The sequence below is a fragment of the Xiphophorus maculatus genome, chromosome 13, assembly GCF_002775205.1.
Source record: "Xiphophorus maculatus strain JP 163 A chromosome 13, X_maculatus-5.0-male, whole genome shotgun sequence".
Lineage (NCBI taxonomy): Eukaryota > Metazoa > Chordata > Actinopteri > Cyprinodontiformes > Poeciliidae > Xiphophorus > Xiphophorus maculatus.
The window spans coordinates 11,462,870-11,477,157 of record NC_036455.1 but is presented as its reverse complement, the minus strand read 5'-3'; positions in this window follow the sequence as shown (position 1 = coordinate 11,477,157).

Below are 14,288 nucleotides of genomic sequence, written 5' to 3'. Positions count from 1 at the left end.
CGTTTGCTGCCTTTAGGGTTTTTTAAGTTTTATAGGAAAACTGTCCTGACATGTGGATAAAGCATTCCATGCTGTATTTGTGTGCATGTTTAACACACTTATAAATGTGTACAGAATGAGCAAAATGCTTCCTCTAATTCAAATGGCAAATGCCTTCATTTGCTGTGAAACTATTGATTAGGTTGCCCTATGAAATAATGTTAATTGCATGTTGCCAGATCTGGGCTCATAGCCCGGGGCAGCTGCAGTCACCACAACAAACACACACTCTCACACACACATGTCCACCTATCTGACACCTTGCTGTCAGATAAAGCACAGTCTTGATATCTTCTCATTTGGAGGGGTGGATCAATATAAGGTTTGGTCTCCTCATTTAAATTATGCTGAGGTTAGAAGTTACTTTGCTCTTTCAACAAACCATAACCACAGTATATAAAAGAAATGAAAGAAAATCTTAATTCATTATGTTTTTTTTCTTCATTAATGCAACAGCTGGTTGAAACTCAATATTATAAGAATCCTTTAGAAAAATCCTTGATGGAAAGACAGTTTTGCTACAATAAACTGCTTCTTCCTCAATGGCAATGTTTGATTTATTTTTTTAATCTCTGACATGATTTCAAAAGTTCAAATGACTTAATGACATGAAATGAAACTGCATTTAATATCTTATAATACATTTATATAAAATGCTAAATTAAATAGAAATTAATTCAATATCGTAGCAAATCTGGTCAAAACAAGCAAAGATATTGAATCCGTCCTGCAGCATAAACTTTACTTGTGGTTCTGATTGTATTGATGGTACCATCTAATAATCATTAGTCTGTAAGCTAACATCTTTTAGGAATTACATTTAGAAGACCATTCAAGTTTCTTAGCAATTTTTAGAGATTTGCTTAATTATGGAAGGCTACTATGAAACAACTTTATACCTATTCTTATTTTTTGTAAATTTGTAAATTTACAATTTACAAATTGTAAATCATAATTAAAAACTTGAAAGAGACAAGTGTCACATTTCCAGACAGTCTCATATTGCTGTGGTTGCTGTGGCTTGTTTTAAAGAATGTAACAAAGTTGGTCATTATCTCATCAGCTCACCTCTGGAGAGACACTCAATCTTTATTGAATAATCAATAACAGTGGAACTCTTTGTCCCAGCATGCCACAGTGTTTAGCTTTAACTCTCTGCGTTCTCCCAGGAACCTGTTTGAATCCCACCTCTTGCCCTCTCTGCAGACCTCAGATACCAACGCTCCAAGGTCAGACCAAGAACCCCAGAATTTACCCAGACCTGGTGAAAGTTTAAAAAGTATCAAAGCTTTACATCCAGTTGCTTCATTCCTGGACCAAAGCTTCTTGTTGTTTCATTTACTCTGCTGCGCCATCTAGTGAATGGTTTGGTGTGTGAAGTCTGGCTTAGAATCATAATTCAGATGGTTTCTATCCTAGTTCATCTTCTCTCCTTAAATTAACAATAATTTGCTTTTTTTGAAAAGAGGTTCCCATCAATAACAGGCATTTAAATTTGTAACCTGCAGATAATTTGATCCTCAAAGTAATAAATATAGGACAGCTCACCAAGGTACACATATGGGTCAGGGAGCTTTACTCCCAACAGCTCTTTATCGTTAAAAGTTCAATATATTCCTGACAGAATTGGTGGCTCCTCTGAGACCACAGAGCTGTTATGCATAGGATTAATTTAGCTTTGCATTTCAGCACTTTTTCATTTCTGTTCAAATAGAGCTATACACGGGAGTGTCTCATTTGGTTTACGTTTGCCAGAAGAAGAAAGAATGGCCTCAAAGGTGTGCAATAAATTAGAAATGTTATCTCTTCAAGGAATTTTAGGAGTGCAGATTAATCTTGTGCTTAGATTTTTTCTTTCATTCTAAAGAATGAAAGAAAAATATCAAGGGATTTTTTTTTGTTTCTCTGGGTACTGAAAACTTCACAATCTGTGATGTTCTTTTGGGGACGATGTTGCCATGGTCTTTCTTTATGGTGGATAATACATTAGGTAGGAGCTGCAGGGGAAAGTCTGCTTACCTCGATACAATTGCGAGGTAAGCAAACAAAAAGCATTAGCAATGTATTAAAGATGGATGGATGCAACCATAGGCATATACATAATATAAGAAAAATGATCTCTCATGATTTATCTGCCTTAATCCCATCACTTTGCTAGAGCTCCAAAATTGATGTTTTACTCAAATAAAACCAGGTCACATTAAACTTTTTCAAACTTCTACAAAATCTGACCTGAGCATCATAATGAAGCTAATAACTGTTATCTTTTTGCCGATGTTGACAGGAACACAGTTGCAATCAATCACTCTGTGAGGAAGTGTCAAATTATGTTTCTCCTCATCGAGCGGAAAAGGTAAAACCTACCCTGCTGCTGATTAGACTGACCCAGATTTTTGATTTGTAGCATGAATGCAAATTCTAAGAGGAAAAAAAGGAAAGAAAATTTGCATTTTAAAATGTTTGTATACGGACAAGTAAAAGATGAAAGGGTCTGCTTTAACACTGAAACTGAATATAGAATTGGGACTCGAGTATGTGGGATTCACAAATTTGTCATGAGATTAATAATGTCATGACATTATTGCAAAATTATATTTGGATATTTATTTAGCAAGATTTACATCCTCCTTTTCTCATGCATAATTTATAATAAATGGCATTATTTATGCCCCTTTTAAATAATTTATTCAACATAACAATTTATGTTGAATAATTTTTCACACTCTTGTGTTGTCTTCAGGCTTGCAGCTCATCACGGTTACATTCACTTTCATATCTGAGGTAAACTGCTTGAAACAAAAAAGAAAAAAAAGAACACCAGAGAAATAAAATTCTTGCAGATTTTGGACTAGGAGTTGCAGTCTTTGCTACTATTCTGACCAGTATTGTTACTCTGATAAACAAGTTACAGTGTGGAGTGACTGTGTAAAACAGGCTGCTATGAAAGAAAAAAGCAGAAAGTTTCCCTTTTAATCACAGGATTGAGCTAAACTGTGATAACTGTCTGAAAAACACCATAAAGCACCATAGGTCTATCTCCAACTATTTCTCACAATAATATTTAAACTGGCTATAACGACTGCCTTCAACAAAATGCTAACCGTAGGGTGGTAAGAAGGCAGGTCAAAATACAAGTCTGTCATTCATTTGGGACAGACAGTGAAAAAATAAAGATTCGCTGCTGCATCTAATTACTGTCGGTAAACATGCAGGTGGAGCGTTTGGAGAGTTATTGATTTAATTAATGAACTGGACATTAACAGATGTTATGTGCTGACGGAAGACACCCAACGATGATTAAAAAAATAATGAACCACAATAAAACAATAGTTTTTCTTACCTGAAAAAACCTTTTGTTCTCAAGTAACATCTTCAATAACCTTAATGATCTTGTTGTTGACTTCCCTCTAGAGAGCCATTTGTCAGCGTGAGCTTGTTGATTTCTTCAGTCCGCTTCATGTTTTTCCTTCATTCCTACATTTCAGACCAGGACTAATTGTTTTGAACAGATATGCTATTTATGTATTTAGTCACTCCATCTTTTCTGTGTTGCCAGTAAGCAGTCACAGATGATTTTTTATTTTTATTTTCTGGCTTTAAAATATTTGCCTTTTAATGCATAAATAGTTTGTTGAAATCCTGAATCAAAAATGCTTAAACTCAGTACCTGAATCCCAAAGCTCCAATGATTCCCTTTAGCTACTCTTGCAGCAAAACTTTGAGGTAAATATTTCACTTGGTATGCTGGGTGTGTGTATAACAGCACTGCTAACCTTGCCATCATAAGAAGTTGTTATAGCCTTCTGAAAATTTTAATATAGGGCATGTTTTATGGAAATTCACTTTTTAGCTTTCCACAAACTGCTTGTCATGCTATTTAAATTTCTAACAACCTGAACTGGTTTATTGGGAGAATAATTTCTCAGGCTTTGGTACAAAGTGGAATGAGCTGGCTTTAGCCAGTCAATTTTCAAAACTGCCATTTTATCAAATTCTCTGGCATCTCAGAGATATTACCAGGTCTCTGTGGTGTTTGGTGCCTGAAACACCTGCCATGGCAATATTAAATGACTGGAAGCACCTGCGGTCCTTTCAGTCTTGCTAAAAGTGTTCGCTAAAAGTGTAAAAAAAGACTTTTCCAATTAAACTGCTAGTGCTCACCTTTGGCTGTTTGATTGGCGCCATGGTTGTGTGTGCTCACCAAAAGCAGATAAGCTGATTTTTAAAGCAGTGTGAGCCAACTCTCCCCTAAGGATAGATCATTGACTGGCCTGTTCAACCCTCACAGCTCAGGACAAGGTTTGAAACGAGAGCTCACGAAAAACCAATGAAAGTGATTATATGTTATAGGTTTATGATTTATTAATGTCTTTACTCTTTTCAGCATGGTTTCAGTAAAGAAGTCTGTCAGCTTTCTGTAAATAAAACAGAAATTAAATTTCCTAAAATTATTTTAAGCTTTCAGAATAAAATGAAATAAATTCCTAATATGTTTTCTTTCCGCCACTGTTTCACACATCAACATTTGTTAAAACAAGGATTTGAAAGTGCTGCTCTGTTCTTTTGGATTCTCATATACTAAAACTCTCACATTACTGAAAGTCTCACATTTTTTTTGTCAGACGCACTGCAGCTCTTTTGTAACCAAAAGCTGTTCACAGTAGGCCACCAAAAAAAAAGCTAACCGGTTTAGTTTTCCAAACAGTCGGTGTATTTGCCACTGCTGACTGCCAAGTCACTAAATGAACCTTCAGCAATCAATCCAATCCCCTGGATGCTGCAGGTCTGTCTGTTTGCCAGTGTTTTGGTTTGTACTGTTGCCAGTAACTCAACCTGTTTACCAGTCTGTCTGGCTGAATATCAATCTCTCTGGGTTGAGTGGATGCGTCCTTGGACTAAAGCTATCTGAGGACTGTGTTTATTCTGATCTGCAGCGAAGAGTTTTGACTCTAAAATTATCAGCCAAAATATGATGAGATGATAACCTAAAAGCTTGAAATTACAGGCCATCACCAATAGCTTTTATTCACCATCACTGTGTTTTACTTCAAGACAGCTTCTCCGTGGAGTGTTTTTGTAGTTTTATTTTTTCATGACATATGTCACTGATTGTGGTAGTTATGGGAAGAAAAAATAAACCCTGCACCTGTGTACCTCTTCCTAAAACAATAAAATTTAAATATATAAATACTAACCGATATGGCGCAAAAAAAAAAAATAAATAAAATTGTATTTTGTGCATGTATGTATTACATGCACTATTCCAAGCATGACAGAATAGTTCTTTTAGTGACTTACAGTTTTTGACTTAGAAAAAAATAGCTTCTAATCTGCTCCTCATTTTTATCCTGTCTGATGGCCAGGAGGAATTGATTGAGTTGTGTCGAGGGTCTGTGACCACAGGTGTTAGGAGGTAGCTAGTAATGAATGGCTTCCAGCAGTATGTTAATCATGATTAACGAGCAAGAGTGGCCAGAAGGAAGGGAAGCCAGACAATGGAGAGAGTCGGCAGGGTGCAGCAAACAACAGAGCAGCTCAGCAGGGGACTTTTGGCCAGACAAGGTCGGCCATTGGAAGCCTTCAGCATTTCTCAGAATCACATGTTTCTCATTTTCTTTCTTAAAGGTCTCAGAGTGGTAGCCTTTGTCATTTGCTCCCATCAGCTGGAATAAACATTAAGATGGTGAAATAAACATGTGACTATGATTTACCTACAAAACTGTAAAAGTAAGATAATGTCTGCATAGAAAGTCCAGTTTTTTCCATTGTCTTTTTTTTTCTTTTCTTGTGAGAAATGCATGTTGCATCACGAAGCCACTGTACAAAAATCTCCTATCTGGTAGAAAAAGACTACTCTGAGCAGAAAGACCCCCATCTGCTCTCTTCAAAGTTGTTTACATGACAATACAACCTCTTCAGAGGAACAAATATCAAAAACAAAACATACTTTGTAAGGGGAGTGTGTATGAGAAGTGGAGGAGCTGCCACTGAAGATGAAGGCTCATGTGATATGGAACAGGATTTTTGATGAGTGCTGAGTGGGAGCAACATCAGCAGATCCTGATAGAAACACACAGTGGAAGATGAACTACACTAATATAACTCTTCCAGGAGGACATATTGGATTAGAGTTAAAGAATTATAGCAGTGATATGGCTGGCTCAGAGAAGAGGTGGTAGAGACTTACTGTATAAGTTGTATTTAAAGAATGGCACTCTCTTATATATATGATTTAGTAGGAATAAATGAATTCCTCTGGGTTTTTTCAGTTGTGGTAATATCAATTTAAAGAAAAAATTGTCTATTCATGAGCTTAAAATTTAAAAGAAAAATTTATGGAATGGTAAATTAGATTCAATGTTTACATATTTCCACTCTAGTGGACTGGATTTTTCACTGACAAGACACTTTCTTAAAATCACAAGACATAAAGTTGAGTCCATAGAAGCACATGCTTTATGGTGCTTCAGTTTAAATTTGCTATTTAATATCAATTACTCTATACTGTTTAGGCACCAGAGTTACTATCTGAATTTATCTAGGGATTAGTGCACGTTGTTTTATACATTACATTACACTGTTTTGTTCATGTAGAGTCTTCAACTGTATTTTCTTTAGTTTGCACATGTCTGTTTCATCTCTGGGTGTGGCTCAAAATTTATTTTTCCATACAAAATATGTGTATTTAAAAAGATGCCACTCAGAGGGTAATACAAATGAAAAAAATGAAAATAGCTTTGGTGTGTTGTGCAGATAACACATCCAGTGGCATCTGTGCATTGTTTATTTTTCCCTTCATAGGAGGCCTGAGGGAGGAGGAAATTACCTTGTCGCTCGTCAGCGAGCTGGTGTAATAGCTCCTTGTATTGCGCATATAACAGCAGTAAACATGAGTGTGCAGATGCAGGTAGGCAGGACAGGTGCTTCTGTGAATCAACTTAGAGCATGTGTGTGTGTGTGTGTGTGTGTGTGTGTGTGTGTGTGTGTGTGTGTGTGTGTGTGTGTGTGTGTGTGTGTGTGTGTGTGTGTGTGTGTGTGTGTGTGTGTGTGTGTGTGTATTTCCAGGAATGTCAATGCTTAGGTGTTGTTAAACCATCTGGCAGTGAATAAAATAGATCTTGTTATCATATATAGATGGACGTTTATACTTATTGAATATAAATAGAAAATTAGTATGAAGTGCATCATGTCCATTCTGCATAAACAAAAGTTAGGGGAATGACTGATAGACTTAAAAGATGGAATACTTTGTAAGTGAAGAGTGAATGTTTATTTTTCTTTCAAGGGCTGATGCAGACTAACAAGACCCAGTCAGTTTATTAGATGAATGTGTTAGGCTTAGCTATCCGTTGTCTCCATCTGTTGTTGCTGCTCTACTCCATTTAGATGATTGCTGATGGTAACAATAAGACTTCAAACCATTACAGAATGCAGTTTTCTTCCTCTTGTTAATGCTGTCATGATCCATAAGACATTACTTATGAAATGTGGTATTTGGTTCTGTAATGTTGGTCTTTACACTGTTTGGTGTTCTCTCTTCTCCTGGTCTGCTGCCTGTGTTTCATTTAATTCCTGTTTTCCTGTTGACATCTGTTTCAGAAAATTGTCATCACTTTTGGCATTTTTTTCTCATGTTTATTCATGCTTTGTATTGGCAGCCAACAGTTTTCTTTTAGTTCTCTCCTGTTTCTTCAATCTGCAACTTTCTTCTTTTCTCACCCATCCCCCAATTCTTCATATTTTTGCTGAGAAGGACCCAGACTTTCTTTCATAATCTATTGAAGCTGTCTTGGGCATCAGCTTTGCAGGCTTCTTGGGTCTTGTAACAAACGCCTTTTCTACTTCAAATCACTTCAGTTTTTAAGACTACAGAATGGACTAAATCTAGGAGCACTGATAAACTCAGTTTAATTGCATACAAATATACAGACACACATAGCCACTGGCACATACACACACATTTTCACATGTACAACACCATGAGTGGTAGAGCAAGAAAATAATCATCTCCATTAAAAGCCAAAAAACCCTTAATGATTTCCCGGGGTATTTTGCCAGCAGCTTTGGCTGTGGTACTGCCCGTGGCAGTTTTTGGCATTACCTCCTGGAGATCAGGGGTTTTGTGAGGTTTTTCATTTTGTATTTCATTCATTTTGAATGGCCTCAAGCAAGAATACTGTTTGCCAAAAAGTTTGCTCCCTCAGCCTGTAAATACATTGGTTACTTATCTAAAGGGTACTGTAAATTGAGTCCAAAGTCCAAAACTGAATCCTTTATCAAGAAACCTGCAGCACATTCACATGGTCAGTCTTCCACTTCAAGACATCCTTCTCCCCAGTGGAAATCTCCAGCTGATTCTGGGAGATCCCAGTGCCTTCCCAGGCCAGGGAGGAATTCCAATCCCTCAAGCAAATTCAGTTTCTGCCCCAGGTTCTTCTCCCAGTAAGACAAGACTGGAAAGCTTTCAAGGGAAGACACCCAGGGGGCATCCTGAGCCTTTATTGGCTTCTTCTGATGTGAAGGAGCATCAGCTGTTCTCTGAGCCTGCCCAGGATGACAGTCAGCATTTTTTACAAAGATGTATTTAAGCACCCAAAAATTATACTGGCTGGTATGTAGTGTAGTGCTAACAACTGTATCAATTTATTCTATTACAATCCCATTCTAACATAGTTCCCAGGACATCAAGGATCCTGAACATATTTGATAGCAGACATACAGTTATTTTCTTAATATTTTATTTTTTTAATAATTTTTCTTTTTTTTTTTTTTTTTTTTTTAGCAAAATCCACTTCCAGTCTTCAGCAAAAAGGCTTTGTTTTAGTCCCATTTGCATAATTTGTTGTATTTGGTAAGTGTAGAGGGGTGGAAAACAAGTTATAAGTAAATATAAATATAATTTATACTTGTCATAAATAACACTCCAACATTATTTTCCTTTTATATCCTTAATTTCTCTTTATGATGAGTTCTTTAGTGTTGTTTTAGTTACTCAAAACGATTCCACAAACAACCGCTGGGGGCGCCAGTGGCATTGGTGGCATACAGAAGAAGGTTAGGCACACAGAAGAAGAATAAGCCTTCCTGTTACTTGATAATGGCAGCTATACGTGTTTGTCTCATCTTTTCTGTATCCCAGGTCAGTAAAAATGTATTTTGATGAATATATTATTTACCATTTAGAGGTTATTGAATAGAGAGTTAACTAGTGAGTCATGTTATGTAGTTTGTGATTAGTATTGTGTAGAAAACGACAGATTTCTGGAGACTAATTAATGCTAATGGTAGCAAACTGTGCAAATGTCTTGAGCTAGCTGAGAAACAGCTGAAAGACTACTGGATTAACTTTGAACCTATTGTATTTTACACATTTCGAAACAGTTCTCACACAAATGACATTGTTTTGGTCTCTTTATTTGTGAAATAGACATTTCTTTATGGGTTATTGCAGAAAACAGACAATCCACATTGCTATGATTTTTGCTGAGTAAGTAATGAATGCCTATGTGTGAAATTTATTAAAGAAACACAGCAATAAAGGAGCATTACACCTTTTTCAGTTTTGAAGTTAGAGTAGAGCTTTTTGTGTAAGAGATAAGATACCATTATTTTACCAAAAAAAATGATGCAGTTAAAAGCTAAAATGCAGTCCTTTATTTTTAAATACTTTAATATATTTAAATACTTTAAATATTAAAGTATAAAGTATATAGAATCAAAAGTCATCTGTGTATAGATTGATTTTGTTATTTGATAAAACTCATAATGTTAAATGGAGCATGTTAAAATAATTCTTGTTCAGTTTAAAGAGATTTTAAAGCCATTTGTGAAGTACTCTTATTGCAATTGCTCAATGATACTTGAAGTATTGCATGTAAAGTATTGAATATGGAATATATTCACTACACAGAAGAATAATAAGCCATTCTTTTTTATGCTAATGGAAGCTCAATGTGTGTCTCGTCTTTTCTGAATCACAGTGTCGCACCTTGAAAGGACAAAATGACCACATGGCCCTCAGCCCATCCAAGGTTGCCAGGTAACATAAATGTCTTGATATTATGAATACTTTCAGTAATTCAGTCATGTCTGAAAATCAAAGTTTGATTACCTTTAAGTGGACCAAAGTGCAGCCAAGATCTTCACTGAGTGCATGTTTAATGAAAAAATAAAGAAACTTATAAAACTGGAGCCAGTACAGAACAACAGAAAAGACATGGGATGGAATGATGGATTCGTAATGAGGGATCATGGAATGGAGTGGAGAACAATGAGAATAGCCAAGCTTATATACTTTGAGGAAGGAGTGGAAATTATAGAGGAACAAGAGGAACTAATCAAAATGAAGTGGAGTAGCTGCAGGAGAGCACAGGAAAGGGAAATTAGGAGATGGAAAACAGCTATGAAGGAAAGACAAATAAAGCTGAGTAACAGGGAAACCACAGAGATGGAAGAAACCCTGAGACTAACATAAACACTAAACAGAAAGGAAGACTAATCTGAGGAACCCAAGTCTAATGCAAGAAGTAAACAGAAGTATAGAGGAATGAATTAAAGAATTGCTCAAAAGCTAGAGCACAGATTAAACTTAAAAGTCCAGATTGTGAGTTTATTTTTTCAATAAAAATATAGACTTTTTATTGAAAAAAAGATATTGTAAGACATGTCTTACAATAAAAAAAAGACATGTCTTTGTTGTTGCCATCAACTTTGTGTTTATATTTAAAATTCTTTAACACTAAGAGCAAATTTAGTCAATAAAGCTAATCCTAGTTCTGGTTATGAATTGTGATTGAAAATTGCTCCAAAGGTGAGTTTTGTAGAACCTGAATGTCTTCATCCACCACTGACTTAAAAAACGTGTTTTTTTTCTACAGGAGTTTCAAACCTTAGAAATTTGCCTTCTTGGTGATTTTCTGCATCCTACTGAGTTAACCGGCCACACTGCACTTCACTCAGCTGGAGTTTGTTTGCCTGCTGTGTTTCACTGCTACAATCACGTGCTCTAATGAAGTGTTCTGATTTGCTTAACAAGAAAAGTTATAGTTGCAGCTTTTTCTGACGCAAGTTCACTGATTTCTATATCAGACTCTTTCCCGTTTATCTTTGGTTTATTATTTTGCAGACTGCATAAATTGAGCTGACAGACTGGAAGTGGCCTAGAGGCCATGAACTAACGATCACTGGAGTAAATGAGCTGTCATTAAACTCTGCATATACATGAGCTTTTAAAGTTGTTGCTTTGGATTTAGTGATATTTTGTCCATCTCTCTGCCATCATGTTGTAACAATGTCGATGCGGATCTTTATATCAGTTGTTATGACAACATCAGCATTGCATGTCACATGGCTTAAGTAGAAGGAGTGTGTGTTAAGTGTCCAATGGTGCATTGAGTCACTGTTTCTGTCTGTCTGTCCCTGTCAACCCGATGTGCTCTGTCTGTCTCTCTGCTCATGTGTCTCCATGTTAACCCTTCCTAATTGTCCCCTGGGGACAATAAAGATTGACTGAACTGAACTCTGTAGTCTGTGAAAGACAGGGTTGCCAGGGTAACGTTGTCTCACTGTACGCAAACCTGTCGACCTTCGTGACTTTCTGTCTGCCTGTCCATCAAACTGTCTCCCTTCCTCAAGAGGCTCCATCGTTTAGTTGTCCTTCTGCTCATTTCCCTCACTCCTTGCTAATGTCCTGCTGTCTCTCTTGCATGGCTGCTTGCCTGCATGCGTCTTCAACTAAATCTATATCTTTTCAGACACTTCTTCAGGCCACCTGTCTTTTTATATGGCAGGTTTTGTTCACAAATGCCACAGATTTTCAAAGCTTTAACTTGAATTGAAATGTTTTTTGTTTTTTTTTTAAATCATAGGCCATCTTGGAGTGAGGGAGTAGAAAGCGATTAATCAGAAGCCAGAACTTCTACTACTGAATGGGGATCCTAGAAAACGGCTTTCCAGCTTATCGTTGGCTGATAGGAGATCTGAGATTGGAAGGTCTGGAAAATTACTTTTTACTGGCAGCTTCGCCAGCTGAAAGATTTCTGAATGAAAAGAAATGATGTTTCCACAGAGGATGTGGTGCACAAGCTGCCATAATAATGTGTCAAACACTCTCTAAGCCTTGGATAGAGCTAGCTGGCATGACATGACGCTGTCATTATTATTCTAATCCTCAAAAGTTTTAACAGTTTACAAATACACTGTCTATAAATTGTGCACACCCCTATTAAAATGCCAAGTTTTTGGTATTAACAGACAAACTGGGATTATTTGATAATTCACTACAAAACCTTGTCGAAATATAATATGAGCTATTTCCTCAACAATTAAAGTGAGAAACGGATGCATTTAAAAAAAAAAAACATTTTATTTATTTTGAATATTACATATTATAGTAATTTTTACTTATCTCTTATGCTTTCTTATTTAAACCTATTGTTGCCTGATTGCTTAATAGAATGCAGGTTTTGCAGTTCTTCAATTTGTAAAGCTGACAGTGAAGTTTAGCTAAAGTAATTTATATTAATTTGCCTGCTTAACAGGTGCATTTTTTATCAATTTCAAATGCATGCTGAAAATGAAGCCCTTTATTGAACTCTCCCCTTAGATCGCTTCCATGTGTTTAGCTTGAACAATGAATTTTACTGCTTAGAAGCCATGAGTCTAGGGCAGTTTGTGACAAGATTAAAATAACATAATAACAGATTTTATTAGCATTTGTGCTTTTACTTTGTGATCACCTTTTCCAATATAGGACCACACTTTATTACATTCTACAAAGAACATTCAGTCCCTTTAGATTTTAGACCAATCTTTTGTTTTTACTCATCAGGCTACTCAAACTAAAAACAAATTGAACAAAGTTCTCAATTCCATTTAAAGAAAAAAAAAAAAACCCTCACAAATCTTTCACCAAACTTACAAGTTGAGAAGAATGGCTTTTCCAGATTTTCCTTCTTGGTTTCACTCTAGTTTCACCTCGAGTATTTGTTGATTCCAGTTTAAGTCTCTCTGGCATTTAGAAAGCTTGACATACACATTTCTGATGGCAAAAACAACCTTGACAGAAATGTGACCAATGTATCACACCATTTTTGCCCAAAGAAGACAAAAAAATATTGAAATAATATATATAAATAGTTCCTTGGTACTCTGATTAACTTTAAAGGAAAGTTTACATTTAAAAAATCCCTTACATTTGTTTTGTAAAAAATAATGTATGGCACCAGTGATTGTTTAAAAATATATATTGATTTCCCCCCCCCCAGAAAGTAAATTTACTTCTACAGAAGTTTATAGTGCAGAAAACTCCAGAGCGCTTTACACTACAACTAGTCATTCACTCATTCATGCACACTGATGGTGGGAAGCTACATTGTAGCCATGGGGCAGACTGACTGAAGCAAGGCTACCTTACAGTCGTTTGCCCAAGGACAATGATTGTTCAGGAGTTTAAACCAGCAACCCACTGATTACAGGAAGAACTATCACATCACCCATCACCATCACATTAATTTTCTAAAATGGTTATTATGTGATCATGCTTAAGATGAGTTTATTTTATGACTTCTTGCACAGCTTTACCAACGGTGCCAAAAATTTTTGGAGAGTGGTGCATGCAGAGACTTTGCTCATATCTCTTCAAACTTTGTTCAAACTTTTCTTTCTTCAGAATAGAGAAGGTCTGATACTTTTCACCATTTCCAATGTTCTTGAAAACATACATGTGTCTCTGGAGCCCTCATTATTTCAAAAACCTTCAATTCATATGACTTTAATCTGCAAAGTATAAAAGCACATCTTTATCCCACAGTCCATGTGACATGCAGCACTGATTGAGCACACTCCACTGTAGCTTTGATCACTGAACCTTTTTAGCAGCCCACACACACACACACACACACACACACTGATAACTAACTTATTAGACTGATGAAAGTTTTGTCATTGGTTTCGAGATAAATGTGTTTTTTAAATAGACCACAGATTTACACAATGTGATGTGGGCATCTTTGCAAAACTTCAAAAATTGTTCAAACAGTTCTAATTGCACCTCAGAGGCTACTGTTATTTGCACATCAAAGCTGTCCTTATGATCATTTAAAACACATATTTTACAACTTTTTTGTAAGGATGTTCCTTTTTAGATTTTTGTGCGTACGTGAAAGACATCTGGTCATTACAAAACATGCTGTTCTGTTTGACACACATTTTCAATCCATTAAGCTCATGAAGGTGTCATGGGAGAGCTT